General features: G+C 39.0%; 1 long non-coding RNA gene across 1 annotated transcript; it reads left to right on the top strand.

The window, feature by feature from the left end:
• Positions 1-2696: 2696 nt before the first annotated feature.
• On the top strand, positions 2697-8355 carry LOC134379257 (uncharacterized). Its single transcript, XR_010023710.1, has 4 exons — positions 2697-3011; positions 3781-3855; positions 4174-4250; positions 5224-8355. It is a non-coding gene; the product is annotated as an uncharacterized LOC134379257 (long non-coding RNA).
• The last annotated feature ends 10509 nt before the right edge of the window (positions 8356-18864 follow it).

Here is an 18864-nt window from a genome sequence, read left to right as displayed (position 1 = left end):
GAAGAGTGCCAGTGTATTTTCCCCAATCATCTGTTCAGAAAATTCCACACATCCTGCAAACTGTACTTGAGAGAAACTACAAAGTTTTAGAAATCACAGACAAAAACCCCAACCCAAAATAAAACAGAAAAATGCTATTATTAACATAAAGCAAAAATTATTAATGCATTCATAAATTGCTTCAGGATGCCTCCCCACCCCACCTCTTACACACAACCACCCCCCAAACTCCAAGCTTTCTTCTGTATCATATTTGAATTTTCTTTTTCCAGGAAAAGCAGAGTATTCTGAGTGTGCCCATAGTTAGAATAGAAGCTTCAATTGTTTTCCCCTGTGGCAAGTTGACAAACAAGAGCGTTGCTTTCTCCTGTCTGCTGTAGATGTCTCCATGGGAGCACTGTTTGTGCAGAGAGCACACTTTCCAAGTTTGCCAGAGCAGATCTGTTCGTCACCAGCCAGAAGGGCTACCAAAGCAATATGCTTATGTTCTACATAAAGCAGGAACTGGCTAATAGCTAAAAATAATTTATAAAAAGAATATTTGCCCCTAAAATGTTACGAATACCTGTGGTGAATGGGAAGTTGTTTTCTTTTGTATTTACTGTGTTTTATCTAATAAAAGGAGGAATCATAAGCAATCAGAACATTATGCATGCAAAAGGCTGTTTGACCTTCGCCAGTTCTATTTTCTTTCTTCTCCCGCACATTCGTTGCCTTTTAAAATTTCTCCCCTTGCTTTCTTCTCCATTTCCTTCACCAGTTTCCCTTTCCTAGTTCTCTCTTCTTTATTTGGTCTTTTATCTTTCCTGTACTCTCCTCTTATTCTTCTGTCCACTTCATACTCTCTTGGGATGAACAATGGCTTCTGGCTGAGGCGTGGCTGTAAGAAGGGGACATTTTAGAGCTAATGTATCTCATTAAAGACAACATAGCAACAGAAGAAAGAGACAAGTACAGGCCTCCTCGTGGCCAGGATTTCTTCCTTCTCCCAACAGTGTGGTTCATTGAAGTAGCTCCACAGCCTCATTAAGGTAATTTTTGTAATATTTCTATCCCTAATTTCTTTTCTTCATGAAAAGATGAAATTTCTTTTGAGTTCTTTGGGTTCTCCTATTTTCCCCAATATTTGCTGGCAGTGGAAATCCTATAAATCAGTATAAAGTTCTGACAATTCTGCATGCCACCAGTTACGTGTAATGGTTTTGAGCTGCAAGCATGATTCTTTTTAACTAGGCTTTAACTTTAGTGGAATTTGAATTTGACAGTCCCAATTCATGTGTTTCAACGTTTGAGCAAAACAGCCGTCTTTGAGTTCTAATGGAATGAACATAAAAAAATTAACCTTTTGCCACAAAAACACCCTATTCCAGGCAAAAGCTTTCATGCTGTTTTGAATCAGTTCTATGTAATTACAGTAGAATGAATAGTTCTAATATAACTCGTAGAGTGATGAAGGAGGTTATGGGAAAAGGATGTAAACCCAGGCTTCCTTACTTATTCTGTGAAGTGCCATCAGTAAGTATGGGATATTGACCTTGAACTCAATTCCATTATCACATTTTAAAAAATATTAGTTGTAATCTGTTAGACATTCACCGTATACCTATAAATAATGAGGCACTTGTGGCAAATGCTTGAGATTTTTCATTGCAATTATTTTTAACTTGTAATTTTTGAACTAACTTGTCAATTTAAAAAAACATCTTCGGTTAACCATCAATAGTCAACAAGCTTTTCATAAATCTTTCCCTTATATGTTTGGAAAAGAGAAAACATGTATAGGAATAAAATGTTTATTTTTTAAATATTTAATATTTCCTTTTGACAATATTAAATCTGTTAACGCCATTGGCCAACTATCAATCGCTGAGTGTACAAAACCTGGCTCAATAAAATATATTTGCATATAATTTGCTTAAATATATATATATTTTTTGACCGGTAAGGGGAACGCTACCCTCCGCACGGTGTGGTCTGCACCAGGCTCAGCCAGTGAGTGCAGCGGCCATCCCTATATGGGATCCGAACCCGCGGCCTCGGCGCTATCAGCGCTGCACTCTCCCAAGTGAGCCACGGGGCCGGCCCCCAAATGCTTAAATTTTATTTATTTATTTTTTGTTGTTGTTTGTTTTTGTTTTTGTGACAGGTAAGGGGATCGTAACCCTTGGCTTGGTGTCGCCGGCACCACGCTCAGCCAGTGAGCGCAGCGGCCATCCCTATATGGGATCCGAACCCGCGGCCTCGGCGCTCCGCCGCTGCACTCCCAGCACCGCACTCTCCCGAGTGAGCCACGGGGCCGGCACCAAAATGCTTAAATTTTAAAGTTTATTTAAAAACCTTTATTCTTTTTTAAAAAAAATATGTGTCTGTACCACTCGGTTGTAGCTTTTTTAGTAAAGTAGTTTTTGGAGTGATCTTTGGTCCACACTGGACCGTTCTTACGAGTCACTTGTGCTGGCACTTCCATCAGCACTGGTGGCCTCCACTCCGGCCTGGCCCGGCTCACCAGCCCTCCTGCCAGGCCGAACTCAAAATCTGGGTTGCCGGTGGGACCGGCACTGGTCGCCCCGTCTGCGCCCTGGCTGGTGACGGCGGAGGCGGGGATTTTTCGCCCCAAGCCCCGCCCCGTGCCCCGCCCCCGGGACGCCGCGCGTGCCGCCGTTTCCGGCGAGACCTTGAACCCGGCCTGGGGGGTCGCACCTGCTTGTCCGTCTGCGCAGACGTTCGGGAGAGCAGCTCGGGTACCTGGGAAGTGTCGTCATCGTATTTTAGGTCAGTTTTGCCCTTTAGGAGTTACTTAGAGGCTTCTCTGCCGCCTGCTTTGCGTCCCCCGATCCGGGCGGGGCGTGGGGCCGCGTCGCCGGTGCTTTTGTCGCTGCTCGTTGTCCGCATCCGTGGAGTGGGTTTGAATCCTGCGGGAACCCTGAGCTCCGGAGGCGGGTGCTTAGCCGCGGAGCGCGGTGCTGATTTGTGTCCTGGAGGTTTTATTGCTCCGTGTCTTGAAAAACAAGGTAAGTGCCGCTTTGAATTCACGCCCCTGGGCACGACTCCAAGGCCCTCGCCCACCCCCAGTTTTTATGGAAACTTAATTCTTTAAACAGAGCAAAAGGGGCGTGCGTTACTTTCAATCTTGTTGGACTCCCTGATACAGCATACGTTTTAAAAGAAAACAGTTACTTTTCCAAGGGTGCGGTGTCACGTGCAACTATGACTAGGGTTTCCCTGTAGTACTTTGTCCTCACCTCCCCCTTTCCCAGTCTAACTGTGATTTGGATGCAGAAGGTTCTAATGGTTTACAAATGTTGAGTATTTTAATAATTTCATTCTTGGAGCAGGGGTGAAAAGCAGCACCTCTATTCCCCCCTAAAGAGACACTAAAATAGTTGATTTAAAGGCACAGGAGTATTCACTTTCCGATGTAGTAATAACTTGGGTAACTGGGGAAAGGGTTAATACGTCGCCTTTCCAGAGCTGGTCGTTGAATCTTGCTCAGTTTCCCGTGGGCCTTTGTTACTAGAACTGAGGGCGTTACAAAAATGGTTGGTATCTGTTCAGTATTTACCACGGGCCAAGCACTTTCACATATTACCACGCTTGAATGCTAACAACAGCCCCAGGAAATTGGTACCATGGTTATCATGGTGCAATGAAGGAAACCAGGGTTTAGAGAGGGTGGGTAGCTTGCCCGTTACTTCTTAGCTACTAAGGGCTAGAGCTGGAACTCGGACCCACTTCTTTCTGACTGTTCGAGAGCTGTGCTTTTAACCACCTTTGATCTAGCTGCAGGTGCAGGCCTGGGGAAGTCTCCTGTCTGGACAGTGGGAAGAGAGTAACGCAGAAGGACACCGGCTCACTGTAAGTGCACAGTAAACGGGAACAGAGTAGCCAGGAGCTTCTCAAATCCAGAGTTCCTTTCCCCAGCTGAAAAGAGCTTTGAGAGCAAACTGCCTCGGGCAGCATGGGGTGTGGGAGGAACACTGGACAGGCCGCTGGGGACTTGGGTTTGCGTTCCAGCCCTGCCACTGACTAGTCATCCAGCCTCTGTAGGCTTTGTTTTCATTTGTAGGGTGATAGGATATGTCTGGAATGATGATTTTTTTTATCCCATCCTATGATTCTGTGGTTTGCTTTTAAACCATGACTGGCACTGATTTCTTGCTCTTGCCTTTTCAGAGTGCCTTTACATTGGTTTGGCTTTAGCTGTGCAGCACTGATTGCTTCTGGTGGGATCATTGGCTATGCAAAAGCAGGTAAGGTTTTGTAGGTTCTTAGCCTCTTGGAGAGAGTCCTCAGGGTCCCCAAAGAGCAGTCCCACTTGAGTCAAGTTTGCCATAGGCCGTCCAGCTTGAGCGCAGGGTTGGTTGTCAGTCCTGTAGCTTCTCCTGCACTCACGTGTGGTTATCTGGTCGAGCCAAGCCAGGCTTCTTGTCCAGTCACTTGTTTTTGCCTCTTTATCTAAAGATAGGCGGAGGTGGTAGTGAGTTATTATCACTGACTGCCATATATTAGCCTGGACCCTAAAGTGCCATCTCTGGGCTCTTCAAGTAGGAGGAAACCTCTAATCTTCACATACTCGTTTTTTGAAGTCTCCTCATTAAACTAGGTAGAGGCGTGTCAGTGAATGTGCTTGTATCTACCTCCTCCACCCCCATCCTTATCTGCATCCCCACCCCAATATGCAGTAGGGGTATGTCATGCACTCTGAAATGATCACTCTAATTGCAGCATGGAGAATGAATTGGAAAGATCCAAGATCAGAGGCAGATAGTCTAAAACCATGAGGCCGAGACAGGACAGGGGCCACAAGGATGAAGTGATATAGACAGATTTGAGGGATATTTAGGAAATAGAATGAACAGACCTGGTTACTGATTGAATGTAGGAACCAAGTGGCAGTGATTAGTTAAGGATGACACTCAGAAATCTCAACACTTTCAGAACACGAGCATGACAACAGAAAAAATGGCAAAGGTCAGACAGTGAGAATTCAGAAACACAAAGGGCAGAATAAAAATAGACGTATGAGAATTATTATTCATGTGAGTTGTAATTAAAGATATCTACATTTAAAAGGAATATAATTTATCTATCAAATTGTATGTATTAGATTAATATTCAGAAATAGTAAATTATTTTTAAGGCTCAATTTTAGGAGTGTGTGTCATCTGGACGTACAGTTAAATGAGTGGTCATTTATCATTCTACGTTTATTCTATCTGATAGATTCAACTAAGAAGTCTTGATTGGCCACCTACGATGTGCAGGAACCATGATAAGAGCCAAGGATATAAAGTTGCATAAGAACCTTTCCTTTCTCAGTACAGTGAAGACACCTGTATTTTTTTTTTTTTAATGGTGGTTGTTATTCTGAGTTCTGTAGATACAAGAATGAAAAGACCTGTTCCTACTCAACAACAATGACAAAACCCAATTAAAGAATAGGGAAGTGACTTGAAATAGACATTCTCCAAGGAAGACATACAAACTAACAAGCTGGTTAAAGGGCAGTATCATTAAGCAGCTATCAGCACAGGGGCTACAAGAGGACAATGGAGGGGCAAGTAAATCAGACTTGGAGGAAGGGAAGAAATTTCAGAAAAGATTATACTGCAGCCAAGGTTTTTTTTAAATTTTGGTTCTGAGGTAAACATGAAGAAGGACGTTAGCCATTCTACTGCAGAAACTAGGCAGTGATACAAAAACAACTGTTTTTCGCTAAACTCTCCAGTCTATAGACTTCTCCAACTGGGCAAATCAAGACTCTGCTGACAGAGAGATTTCTCCTAGAGAGCATGCAGGGGTATAGGTGCACGGCCATCCAGTGGCAAGATGGGGGGTGCCAATCAATTGTTTTTCATGTGCTCCTTCTAAGCCACTACTGGAAGATTTGGAGGCTTTTGAGGGGAAGGAAATGACCCAAAGTTAATCAATGATGGTGGCCAAAAGAGATGGGCAGAAGTTTTGTTTAACGCCCCCCAAGGAGAGATGCCACCTATATTGCATATGTGTTTTTCTAAGGAGCACTAACTAATATTTGTGCAAGTCTGTGTAAGTATACTCTGTGATGTTCGCACAATGATGAAATCACCTAATGATGCATTTGTCAGAATATGTCCCCAAGGTTAAGCATCATATGACTATACTTAAAAATAGTAAAGATGGTAAATTTTGTGTTCCATGGATTTTACCACAGTTTTTTTTTAAAAAGACCTGTCCTCTATCTTCGGACTGCTTATATTTCTGTGCTAGTAAGGTGACTTACCAATCCTCCATCCAAGGTCTTTCACCGCTCTTCTGTTTAGATGCTTCATCCCCACATAGGTGAGATGTCTTCTGTGTGGAAGAAGGTTTTCTGCCTCTTCCATAAACATGCTTCTTTAATTTACAGATCAGAGACCAGAGGCTTAGTGAAGGAGACTTGCTCAGTGTCAGAAAATTACCACAGAGCCCAGGAAGGCCCCGATGCTCACTTGAAAGCATTGTTCTTTTTCATCTGGAAGGGGCCTTTGATTACACTGTCCTCAGCACTCATAGAGCCATCAGCTCAGACAAACGCACTGGCAGTCAGTGCCAGGCAAAATAGCATGATCTTACTCCAGGACCAAACTCATCAGGGCCTTCCTCCTAGCTCTTATGTTCAGACAAAGCAGGTCTCCAGGAAGAATGTCTCATTCCCCAAATCCTCTTACCGTCTCCTTGAGATGGAGTTCAAGAGCTCTCTTGGCTGTGCATCCCCACCCCAGCCTTTATGCTGGTGGTAGCAGAGTCAGAAGAGAGCCACCACCTTCTCTTCTTGAGTCTTCACCTCTTCTTTGAGCAAGTCGCTCAGAAATACTCAGAGCCACTGAGGCTCAGAGTTAGAAACAGAGATGGGTCTTCCTCCTTCTTTGAATAATGATATCCAGAAGTGGTCCATCTTAGAGGGCTTGAGTGCCACCAAGATACAGGCAGGAAAGGGGGGAAAGAGAGAAAGACAGGGGGGAGGGAGAGATAAAGAGAGAGCCAACGTGAGCTTTGGAAATGAGCTAGTAATTTACAAACTCTGCATCATCTCCATCTGCCTCTCTCTGGGAGTTTCCTAAATGGATAAAACAATAAGATGGTGAAACTGTTGAGCTGTTCCTTCCACAGCCTCGCTGGCCAGGCTGACTCCAAGTGTTTCAGACAGATGTGCACCAGGGCCTCCCTGTCAGCAGGAGTCCTTAATGCCTTGTGCCCTGACATTTGGAATGCAGCCAGAGTCGGGTTTATTGGTACTTTGTAGGTCACTTTGATTCTTGTATTTTTAGATTTACTAACAGAAATAGCTCCTATTGTTATCCCTGCACTCTTTATGGATGGCACCATATCATGGTGTGGAAGAAAGAAAATAATCTGGGATCTGGTCAGAGTCCTGGGTTTGTGATATGATGTGCTGGTTCTAAGGCCTCATTAAGCACGTTATTCCGCCCTTTGAAGACATAATGTGTGTATTGTAAAGTAGATATATTGGTAATGATTGCCTCAAAGGGTCGTTGTAGAAATGAAATGAAGCAATCTATAGACTGTACATTGCTGTGCAGCTACTATACAAGCCAGAGGTGAAAACGTGGTCATCATACCAAATCCAGTCTGCTCTATGCCTTGCTTAGCCTGTACACTTTAAAACCATTTGTATGCCTTTAGACCAGCTTGTAATCTCCAGATGCCACAGTCCCCACTTCTCTATATTGCCTCACACCCAGCCTACTGTCTACTACCAACCTCATCTGGAAAGTTTGAGTCTGAGACCCAGACATCGAACCTTAAAGGCAGGCAGCATTCAGTAATTCAGAAGAGGCATCTTACCTGCAGCCAGCAGATCCAGAAGTGGGACTGTGTGAGCACAAGGAGAAAGAGTCTTCAGTCTGAGGCAGCCTCAGACTCACTGGGCTAATAACAGTGATATAAAAAGTTAAGAGTAGTAAGTTATGAGTTTGCAATGACAAAGAAAATGCTCCTGTAGACTGGCTTGCCACTATCTTTATAATGACAGTACACTATATATGACACATTGCTACAATTAGAGGTTTGTTTGGTCTATACAGTACTGGCACTAAAATATAAAAATCAATAAAACATTAGTCCATGCTAGAAAGCCCAGAAATAGAACTTAGCATACATAGGAATTTAGGATCCAATAAAGGTGGCATTTCTAGCTGGTGGGGAGATGATGGATTTATTTCCTAAATAACACAAGGGTAATTTTTTTAACTGTTTGTAGAAATACAGTGGCTTTACATTGTACTCTTCACACTATAAACCAACATAAACTGCAAATGGATAAAAGTATTAAAATTTTATATTAAAAAATAAAAGATCCAGAAGAAAATATAAGTGAATGTTCTCATCTGTTTTCATGTAGAAAACCCACTTCTAAATATAAAAGTAAAAGAAGAAACTGTAAAGAAAAACAAATTATAAGCTCAACTACATGAACATTTAAGTATTTCTAAAGATCTAAAGACATCACAAGCAAAATTAAGAGAAAACAACAAGCAGGAAAAGAGGGAGGGAGGGAGGGGGGAGAGAGAGAGAGAGAGAAAGAAAAAAGAAAGAAACCCAGGACCAGGCACACAGTGATGAATAAAACACACAGGATCTCTACCTTCATGGAGTTTTCAACCCAGTGGGGAAGACAGACATTAAAATCAGGACCACCCCCAAATAAATCCTTATCAGTAGTGATAGGTCCCTCTGAAGCCAAAGAATGCGGAGTCGTACTGGGAGATCTGAAGTTTGATGGAACAGTTGAGGAAGGGCTTTCTGGAAAGTGTTATTTGTGCTGAGGGCTGCAAAGACATACGAGTGCGATGGAGGGCCGGGAGTAAAGGACTCAGGACGAGGGAAGACCTCTGTGCCGAATGTCAGAAGCAGCAAGAAAAGCAAAGAGTCTGGGGCACACATTGGAAGTGGAAAATCGAAGAGGAACTATTGGACAGGTAAGCAGGGATATGTAGGCTGACTTAAGAATTCTGTATTTTTAAATGTAATTACAGGGTTAGTCTTTGATTGAGTCTTACAAATCAGCAGGACAAGCACTAGTACTTCAATAGGCAAGTGGACAAAGCACGTAATTCACAAAATAGGAAACAAGTGAATGTAGGAGAGACAGAAGGTAATTAAGTGACTGACTAGGGTGGAAAGAAGAGAAAGGGACTGCAAGTGGACGCAAGGGATGTTTTGGGATGAAGGAAATACTTTAAAGCTGGATTGTTGTGAGGGTTGCACAACTCTTGTAAATTTAATGAGAAATCATTGTACTGTACATTTAATATTTGTGCATTTTATGGTATGTAAATTATACCTCCATAGAGCTATTTTATTTTATTTTTATTTATTTATTTTTTTATTTTATTTTATTTTATTTTATTTTTTTAAATAGGTATGTTTTTTTTTTTTTAATTTTATTTTGTCGATATATATTGTAGCTGATTAATGCTCCCCATCAGACTTCATGAATACGACCCCAAAAGCACGGGGAACCAAAGGAAAAATAAACAGATGGGATTATATCAAACTAAAAAGCTTCTGCACAGCAAAAGAAACAATTAAAAGAGTTAAAAGACAACCAACAGAGTGGGAGAAAATATTTGCAAAATATACATCTGACAAAGGATTAATATCCAGAATATATAAGGAACTCAAACAACTGTACAAGAAGAAAACAAGCAACCCAATTAAAAAATGGGCAAAAGAGCTAAGTAGGCATTTCTCTAAGGAAGATATCCAAATGGCCAACAGACATATGAAAAAATGCTCAACATCACTCAGCATCCGGGAAATGCAAATCAAAACCACATTGAGATACCATCTAACCCCAGTTAGGATGGCTAAAATCCAAAAGACTATGAACGATAAATGCTGGCGAGGCTGGGGAGAAAAAGGAACTCTCATACATTGTTGGTGGGACTGCAAAATGGTGCAGCCTCTATGGAAAATGGTATGGAGGTTCCTCAAACAATTGCAGATAGATCTACCATACGACCCAGCTATCCCACTGCTGGGAATATACCCAGAAGAATGGAAATCATCAAGTCGAAGGTATACCTTTTTCCCAATGTTCATCGCAGCCCTCTTTACAATAGCCAAGAGTTGGAACCAGCCCAAATGCCCATCATCGGATGAGTGGATACGGAAAATGTGGTACATCTACACAATGGAATACTACTCAGCTATAAAAACGAATGAAATACTGCCATTTGCAACAACATGGATGGACCTTGAGAGAATTATATTAAGTGAAACAAGTCAGGCACAGAAAGAGAAATACCACATGTTCTCACTTATTGGTGGGAGCTAAAAATTAATATATAAATTCACACACACACACACACACACAGACACACACACACACACACACACACGCACACAAACCGGGCGGGGGGGAAGAAGATATAACAACCACAATTATTTGAAGTTGATATGACAAGCAAACAGAAAGGACATTGTTGGGGGGGAGGGGGGGAGGGAGAAGGGAGGGAGGTTTTGGTGATGGGGAGCAATAATCAGCCACAATGTATATCGACAAAATAAAATTAAAAAATAAATAAATAAATAAATAAAATAAAACTTCAAAAAAAAAAAAAAGTGTTAAAAGACAACCAACAGAGTGGGCGAAAATATTTGCAAAATATACATCTGACAAAGGATTAATATCCAGAATATATAAGGAACTCAAACAACTGTACAAGAAGAAAACAAGCAACCCAATTAAAAAATGGGCAAAAGAGCTAAGTAGGCATTTCTCTAAGGAAGATATCCAAATGGCCAACAGACATATGAAAAAATGCTCAACATCACTCAGCATCCGGGAAATGCAAATCAAAACCACATTGAGATACCATCTAACCCCAGTTAGGATGGCTAAAATCCATAGAGCTATTTTAAAAAAAACAGTTGTTCAACCTCTCTGGTAATCAAAGAAATGCAAATTAAAACACAATGTCATTTTTCACCACTCACATTTGCAAACAATTTAAGAAATAACAATACTCTGTTGGTGAAATGTCTGGAAATGGGCATTTGTATAAAATTGTGATAAATTTGACAGTAAGTCAAAAGGCAATCTGATTGCTTATCCTCTATATGTAATCTATCTTTTCTCCTCCCAGGAAACCTGTATGATCTTCCTTTAGTTTCAGTGTTCTAAAATTTCTCAAAGATGTGCCATGGTGGGTCTGTTATCATTCATTGTTTCAATATTCACTGGCTCTTTTAATCAGAAAACTCATTTTTTCAAATATGGAAATGTCATTAAATCATTTCTTTGATGATTTTATCCCTTCTGTTTTCTCTGTGTACTAATTCTGGAACTGCTATTCATATATATTAGTCTTCCATCATAGATGTTCTGATTTTCTAATTTTTCACTCCTATTTTCTGTGTTTTTTACTTTTGGTTCTACTTTCTCTGAGAATTCCTTATCTTATCTCCCAACCCTTCTATTGAGTTTCTATTTTCTGCCTTCATAGCTTTAATTTCTCAACAATATTGTTCATTAAATGTTCCTTTTTAAAATATGTTCTTGTTTCAGCATTGTGATATATCCTCTTCTTTCTCTGAAGATATTTCTGATGGTTTCATTTTTGTGCTCCCTGTGTAATCACTATCCCATCAAGTTGCCTTTTTCTCTTTCTTTATTCTGGTGTCTGTTTTTCCTGATGGAGGCTTTCCTCAGATCTCTGAACCTCCTTGGTCGTATCTTCATCTTGAAGAGTGGGAGTCTAACAGCGCTGAGAAAACAGATCGTCCTCATGGAGTGGTTTTGTCACCCTCGAGTGATTCTGGTTGGCCTGTTTCACTGGGAAACCCCCAATTCAGTAAGTTTATATCCTTCTTCTTGGGATAATTTGATCCCCAGAGAAAGCTTTTCTAGCCTTGTGTTAGAAAGATAAAGATACACCTGCTGTGTACTGAAAGCCAGGTGGGGAAACAGCCTAGGGGTGGAGGTCTCACTTGATCTGTCTTTCAGTGAGGCCCATACAGTCAGCTGTGCTTGACACTCCCAAATCCAGAGATCTTCTGTTTCATCCTTCTAGGAATAAATGTCTGGTCTCCAGCAGCAGTGGGGGAGTCACTTAGCTGGACAGAGTGGGAAAGAGGATTTGGGATCTAATACCTACAGAATTTAAGCCAATCCTCCTGATATCAGGCCCTCTCTTCACCCCTTGCTCTAGGCATGCCCACTGTAGCCAATACTTAAGCCCTCCAAGGATTTGTAAACAAAAGTCTGGTTGCTTCTGCATTTTCTCACTGCCTCCATAAGATTCTGTTTCCTTGGACCTGCTAATATATTATTTATCCTTATACTTTTCACCTTCAAAGTTCTGTTGCTATTATCTCCTCATCTCATCTTTTTCTCCTTTATGCTTTTTTGAAAAGTACCTTTATTGTGAATTCAGTAGAGTTTTGGAAGGAAGCAAAAGTAGATACATGTGTGTAGTTTTCTATTGTTGTCCACTAGTTCTTGCTTCCATAATTAAAAAATATAAAAATGATTATAAGGAAGTTTGCTTGGTAATTCCCAAACCAGAACAAAGAGAGGTGAAAGAACTGAATATTTATCAGTTGAAGAATTGAATGGGATCAGGTTAAGATAGCCTCCTGCACCTGTCCACTATCTGGAGATAGGTGTTCCTGCCAATGGGACTCTAACTTTCAAAGTCCATGTCTCTCTTGAACAGTACTCAGATGGGCACTGCCAGTGTTGTCCTCTGTGTCTTCTTCAGCATGTTAATATTTTTAGCCAAGTTGTAGACAAGTCTGAGTGACCTGGGGGGCTTTTTGTATACCATTACTAAAATCCTTCATGAGTTGATACTATCCTTAACACACAGAAGAAAAATCAATTTCTAAAGTTTTTCATGAAGACACTTTATTTTAGGGCTAACTGAAATGCCATTCTTCTCTTAGTCTCTATATACGCATACATGGTTAAATATGAGTCCACATTTCTAATCCAGAAAATGTTAAAGTTAAGCCATACACCAGAGAGAAAGTGAAATTATTCTAGCCCCCCTAAAAGAGGGAAACAATCCCTGAGCATGAAATATCATGGACATTAAACATAAATTCAAATTGCTCAATATTCATTGATTCACTTAATGAAAAGCTACTGCATGGTCACTACATGAAAAGTATTGTCCTGGTCTCACAATGATAGAGGATAAAGAGCAAACATGAAGAAGAGTAAGATACAATCTCTGATCTCAAGGACATTATAAAATAGTAGTTGAAAGGAAAGCAAGTTCTAAAATATTTAAAAAGTAAGTGTGAGCTGATGGGAATAAACCTAGTTCAAATAACCCAAAAGAAGGCAAGAAAGGGGAAACAGAAAATAAAAATAGTGGTGACAAACAGGAAAACATAATAAAATGGTAGACTTAAATCTACATATATAAATAATTATATTAAGCAGAAATGGTCTAAACCCATAAATTAAAAGACAGAAATTGTCAGGTTGGATTTAAAGTATGTTTCAACTATGTGCTGCCCACAAGAAACTCACTTCAAACATAGTTACACAGGAAAGTAAAAGTAAAACAATGGGAAAAGATATACTATGAAAATACTAATAAAAAGAAAGATGGAGTGGCTATTTTAACATCGAAATGGACCTCAAATAAAGTAAGTTACAAGAGCTAAGGAAAGACATTGCATAATGATAAAAGGATCATTCCCCAAGAAGACATCACTCTAAATGTATTCACCTAACAACAGAGCTTCACAATACATAAAGGAAAAACTGATATAATTGAAAGGAAAAATAAACAAATTCACAATTACAGGAGACTATAACCCTCATCTCTCAGTAACAAACACAAAAAATAGAAAATTAACAGGATATAGAAGAGACCACCAACCAATTGAATCTAATTGACATTCCCAGAGCATTCAACCCAACAACAGCAGAATACACATTCTTTCTAAGTTCACAAGGAAAATTTATCAAAACATACCATGTTCTGGATTACAAACAAATAAATTTAATTCTCTAACTGTAATGAAATCAAACTAGAAATAAATAACAGAAAGATAATAAGAAAATTACCAATCACCTGGAAATTTAACAGTGAACTTTTTTTTTTGACCAGTAAGGGGATCGCAACCCTTGGCTCAGTGCCATCCACATCCACTCAACCAGTGAGTTTACCAGCCATCCCTATATAGGATCCAAACCCACGGCCTCAGCGCTATCAGCACCACACTCTCCCGAATGAGCCATGGGGCCAGCCCTAACAATTAACTTTTAAGTAATCCATAAGTCAAAGAAGTGTCAAAAGATATTAAGATAATTTGAATTGAACTGAAATATATAAACACATGATCTACCAAAATGTGTGGGATGTAGCTAAAGCAGTGTTTGAAGAGAATGTAACACTAAATGCTTCTATCAGGAAAGAAGAAAGGTGTCAAATAAGTAATCCAAATTTTTACTTTAAGATAAAAGAAGAGCAAAACACTCCCGAAGCATGCAGGAGGAAAGAAGTAATTAAGATCAGATCAGAAATCAATGATAGTGAAAACAAGCACAACTGAGAAAAATCAATGAAACCAAAAAAATCTCATGATAAACCTCTAGCAAAACTGAAAAAAAAAAGACAGACATATATTGCTAACATGAGGAATAAAAAAGAGAATATCACTACAGACTCCACAGACTTTAAAAGGATAATAAATAAATACCATGAACAATTCTATGCACATCAATTTGACAATTTGAATGAAACAGGCTAATTTCTCAACAACCATGACCTACTGAAATTCCCCAGAAATGAGGTAGAAATTATGAATAGTCTTATAACTACTAAAGAAACTAAACCCATAGTTTAAAAATCTGCTGAAATATAAAAATTTAGGCTTAGATAGTTTCACTGGCAAATTCTACCAAACGTTTAAAGACTCTGCATAATAAAACAAGAAAAACTTCTCGACTCATTTTTATGAGTTTGCCATTATCCTGATGCCAAAACCAGACAAAATACAAAAAACAAAATTATAGACCAATATTCTTTAAGAACATAGACACAAAAACCATCAAGAAAATAAAAGCAAATCAAATTCATCAACATATAAAAAGAATAATGTATTATGATCAAGTGAGATCTATCCCAGGAATGCAAGGCTAGTTGAACATCTGAAAATCAAGCAATCTGATCCACCATATGAACCATTTAAAGAAAAGCCATGTGATTATATCAATGGATGCAGAAAAGTCATTTGAAAATTTAACGTCTGTTAATGATAAAAACTCTCAACAAACTAGGAATATAAAAGAAATTTCTCAACCTTATAAAGTTCATCTATAAAAACCCTATAGCTAATGTAATGTTTAATGATAAAAGAACAAATGCTTCTCCTATGATCAACAAGAAAATAATGCCCACCCTCACAACTCCTATGCAGTATTGTAATAGACGTCCTAGCAAGTGCAACAAGGCAAGAAAAGTATATTAAACCCACAAAGATTAGAAAAGAAGAACTAAAAAATGTCTTTATTTGCAGACAACTTGATTGGCTATGTAGAAAAATCCCAAGGAATCCATAATAATAATAATAATAATAATAATAATAATAATAACACTTGTAGAATTAATGGTAGAGTTTAACAAGATTACAGAGTACAATGTCAACACAGGAATATATAGTATTTCTATATTCTAGCAATACAGAATTTGGAAACAAAAGCGGTATCATTTAGAGTAGTTTCAAAAATGAAATACTTCAGTATATATTTAATATATACAAAATCCATATGTTAAAAACTATAAAATGCTGATGAAATAAAGAAGACAAATAAATGGATAGAGATAATCTGTTCATGGATTGGAAGAAACTGCATAGTAAAGATGCTGATTCTACCTAAACATATGTATAGATTTAATGCAATTTCATCAAAATCCCAACGAGGATTTTTGTAGAATAGACATGCTTATTCTGAAACTTATATGGAAAAGCAAAGGAACTAAAAAAGCTAAAACAGTTTTTAAAAGAGAAAAATAAAGTTAGAGAAATTAAGCTACACATTTTTATGACCTACTATATATCCACGATAATGAAGACAGTATGGTATTAATGAAGAGATATATATGTGGATCAGCAGAACAGAATAGAAAGTTCAGAAACAGACCCACACAAATACGGACAGTTTTTTTTTTTTTTTTTTTCTAAAGGTGCAAAAGCAAGTCAGGGAAGAAAGAGCAGTCTTTTCAAGAAATGCTGTTGAAACACTTTAATACCTTCTGCATAATAATAGTAAAATAGATCTTTCACCTTGAAATTCCAGAGGCTGTGGCTGTCCCCGTGCAGCTCCTGAGATTCTGGGGTTGGACTTTGTGCCCTTGAAGTGATGATTCTAGGGTTTTCTATACATTTCAAAAAGCAACCAAAAAATGAATAAATCTTGGGTATGGCCATGTGCTGCATTACAACATTTTGACCAACAACAGATTGCATATATGATAGTGGTCAGAGCAATAGTTTATACTATGTAGTCTAGCTGCGTAGTAGTATATATCACCTAGTTTGTTTTTGGGGGAGCAAAGTTCATTTTCCTGGAGCACTCCAGAACCCAGGCCGCTTTCAGGAACATCACTGTGGATTCCCAGTATAGGAACAGTTTGTATTCTCTGACTCTATGATGTCATATTCTGAATAAGACATAGTGAAGGAAATGGAATTATGCAAATGAATGATAAACTTGTTATCAACTAATAGGAGCCTAGGCAAGAGCCATGGGCACCCCCTCCAACCTGGCAGAAGGCAGGAGTAAGGATGGAGTCCTAGGCCGGAGCCTTGGGCTGCCGCTTCCACCTGGAAGAAGGGAGGAACATGCACAGGGTCCTAAGCAGGAGCTGGGGGCAGGACCTACCACCAAGAAGAAGGAAGGAGCAAGCTGGAAAAAACACTTGCATGTCGGTGGCCCATCACAGCCACCACCACAGCCATGGCCACCATCAAAAATTTGAAAATCGGGAAGAAGTGGATAAACTTGTCAACACATACCAACTATGAAGACTAAACCAAGAAGAAATAGAAAACAATAATAAGCAATGAGATTGAGACAGTAATCAGCAGTCTCCCAATAAATAAAAGTCCAGGACTGAATGGCTTTACTGCTGGATTCTACCAAACATTTAAAGAGGAATTAATACCAATTCTCTTCAAACTATTCCAAAAAATTGAAACAGAGGCCATTCTCCCAAACTCATTCTATGAGGCCAGTATCATCCTGATAACAAAAGCAGACAAAGATACAACAAAAAAGGTAATCTACAGGCCAATATCTCTGATGAATATAGACACAAAAATCCTCAACAAAACATCAGGAAACAGAATACAGCAACACATCAAAAAAATTATGCACCATGATGAAATGGGATTCATCCCAGGGATGCAAGTCAACATATGCAAGTCAATAAATGTGATACACTACATTGCCAAAATCAAGGACATAAAAACATATGATTATCGCAACAGATGCAGAAAAAGCATTTGACAAAATTCAACATTATTTCATGATAAGGACTCTTAGCAAATTAGGTGAAGAAGCAAAGTATCTCAACACAATAAAAGCCATATATGACAAACCCACTGCCAATATCATCCTGAATAAGGAAAAGCTGAAAGCTTTTTCCTTAAAAACAGGAACAAGACAAGGATGCTCATTCTCACCCCTCCTATTTAACATAGTATTGGAAGTACTAGCCAGAGAAATCAGGCAAGAGAAAGAAATAAAGGGCATTCAGATTGGAAAAGATTAATTCAAAGTGTCCCTGTTTGCAGATGACATGATCTTATATACTGAAAAACCTAAGGACGTTACCAAAAAAACCCACTTAAAGCTGATAAACGATTTCACTAAAGTTACAGAATACAAAATCAACACGCAACAATCAGTAGCATTTTTATACTCCAATAACAAACTAGAAGAAACTATATCAAGAAAGCAAGCCCATTTACAATAGCCACCAAAAAATTTAAATACCTAGGAATCAGTTTAACTAAGGAGGTGAAAGATCTCTACAATTAGAGCTACAAATCACTGCTGAAAGAAATTAAAGGGGACGCACAAAAAGGAAAGACATTCTATGCTTTTGAATTGGAAGGATTAACATTGTGAAAATGTCCATACTACCCACCGTGATCTACAGATTCAATGCAATCCCCATCAAAATACCAATGACATTCTTCACAGAAATAGAAAAAAATAATCCTAACATTAATATACAACAAAAGACCCCAAATAGCCAAAGCAGTCCTGAGCAAAAAATAAATAAATAAATAAAGCTGGAGGCATAACACTATCTGACTACAAATTGTACTACAAAGTTATAGTAACCAAAACAAGATGGTACTGGCATAAAAATAGACATTCAGACTGATGGAACAGAGCAGATAACCCAGAAATCAACCCACATACTTTCAACCAGCTGATATTTGATAAGGGCAACAGGAGCATACATGGGGGAAAGGACTGCCCCTTCATTAAGTGATGCTGGGAAAACAGAAGAATGCAAGTAAACTATGCCTCTCACCGTATACCAAAATCCACTCAAAATGGAATAAAGACATATATATAAGACCCAAAAGTATAAAACTAATAAAAGAAAACATAGGGGAAACACTTCAGGAAGTAGGACAGGGCAAAGACTATATGAATAAAACCCCAAAAGCAAAGGCAACAAAAGAAAAATTAAACAAATGGGATTATATCAAACTAAAAAGCTTCTACACAGCAAAACAAACAGTTAACAGAACAAAAAGACAACATACAGAATGGGAGAAAATATTCACAAACAATATATCCAACAAGGGGTCGATATCCAGAATGTACAAGGAACT

The sequence above is a fragment of the Cynocephalus volans genome, chromosome 5, assembly GCF_027409185.1.
Source record: "Cynocephalus volans isolate mCynVol1 chromosome 5, mCynVol1.pri, whole genome shotgun sequence".
Taxonomy (NCBI): Eukaryota; Metazoa; Chordata; class Mammalia; order Dermoptera; family Cynocephalidae; genus Cynocephalus; species Cynocephalus volans.
This window is presented reverse-complemented; position numbering and strand designations above follow the sequence as displayed.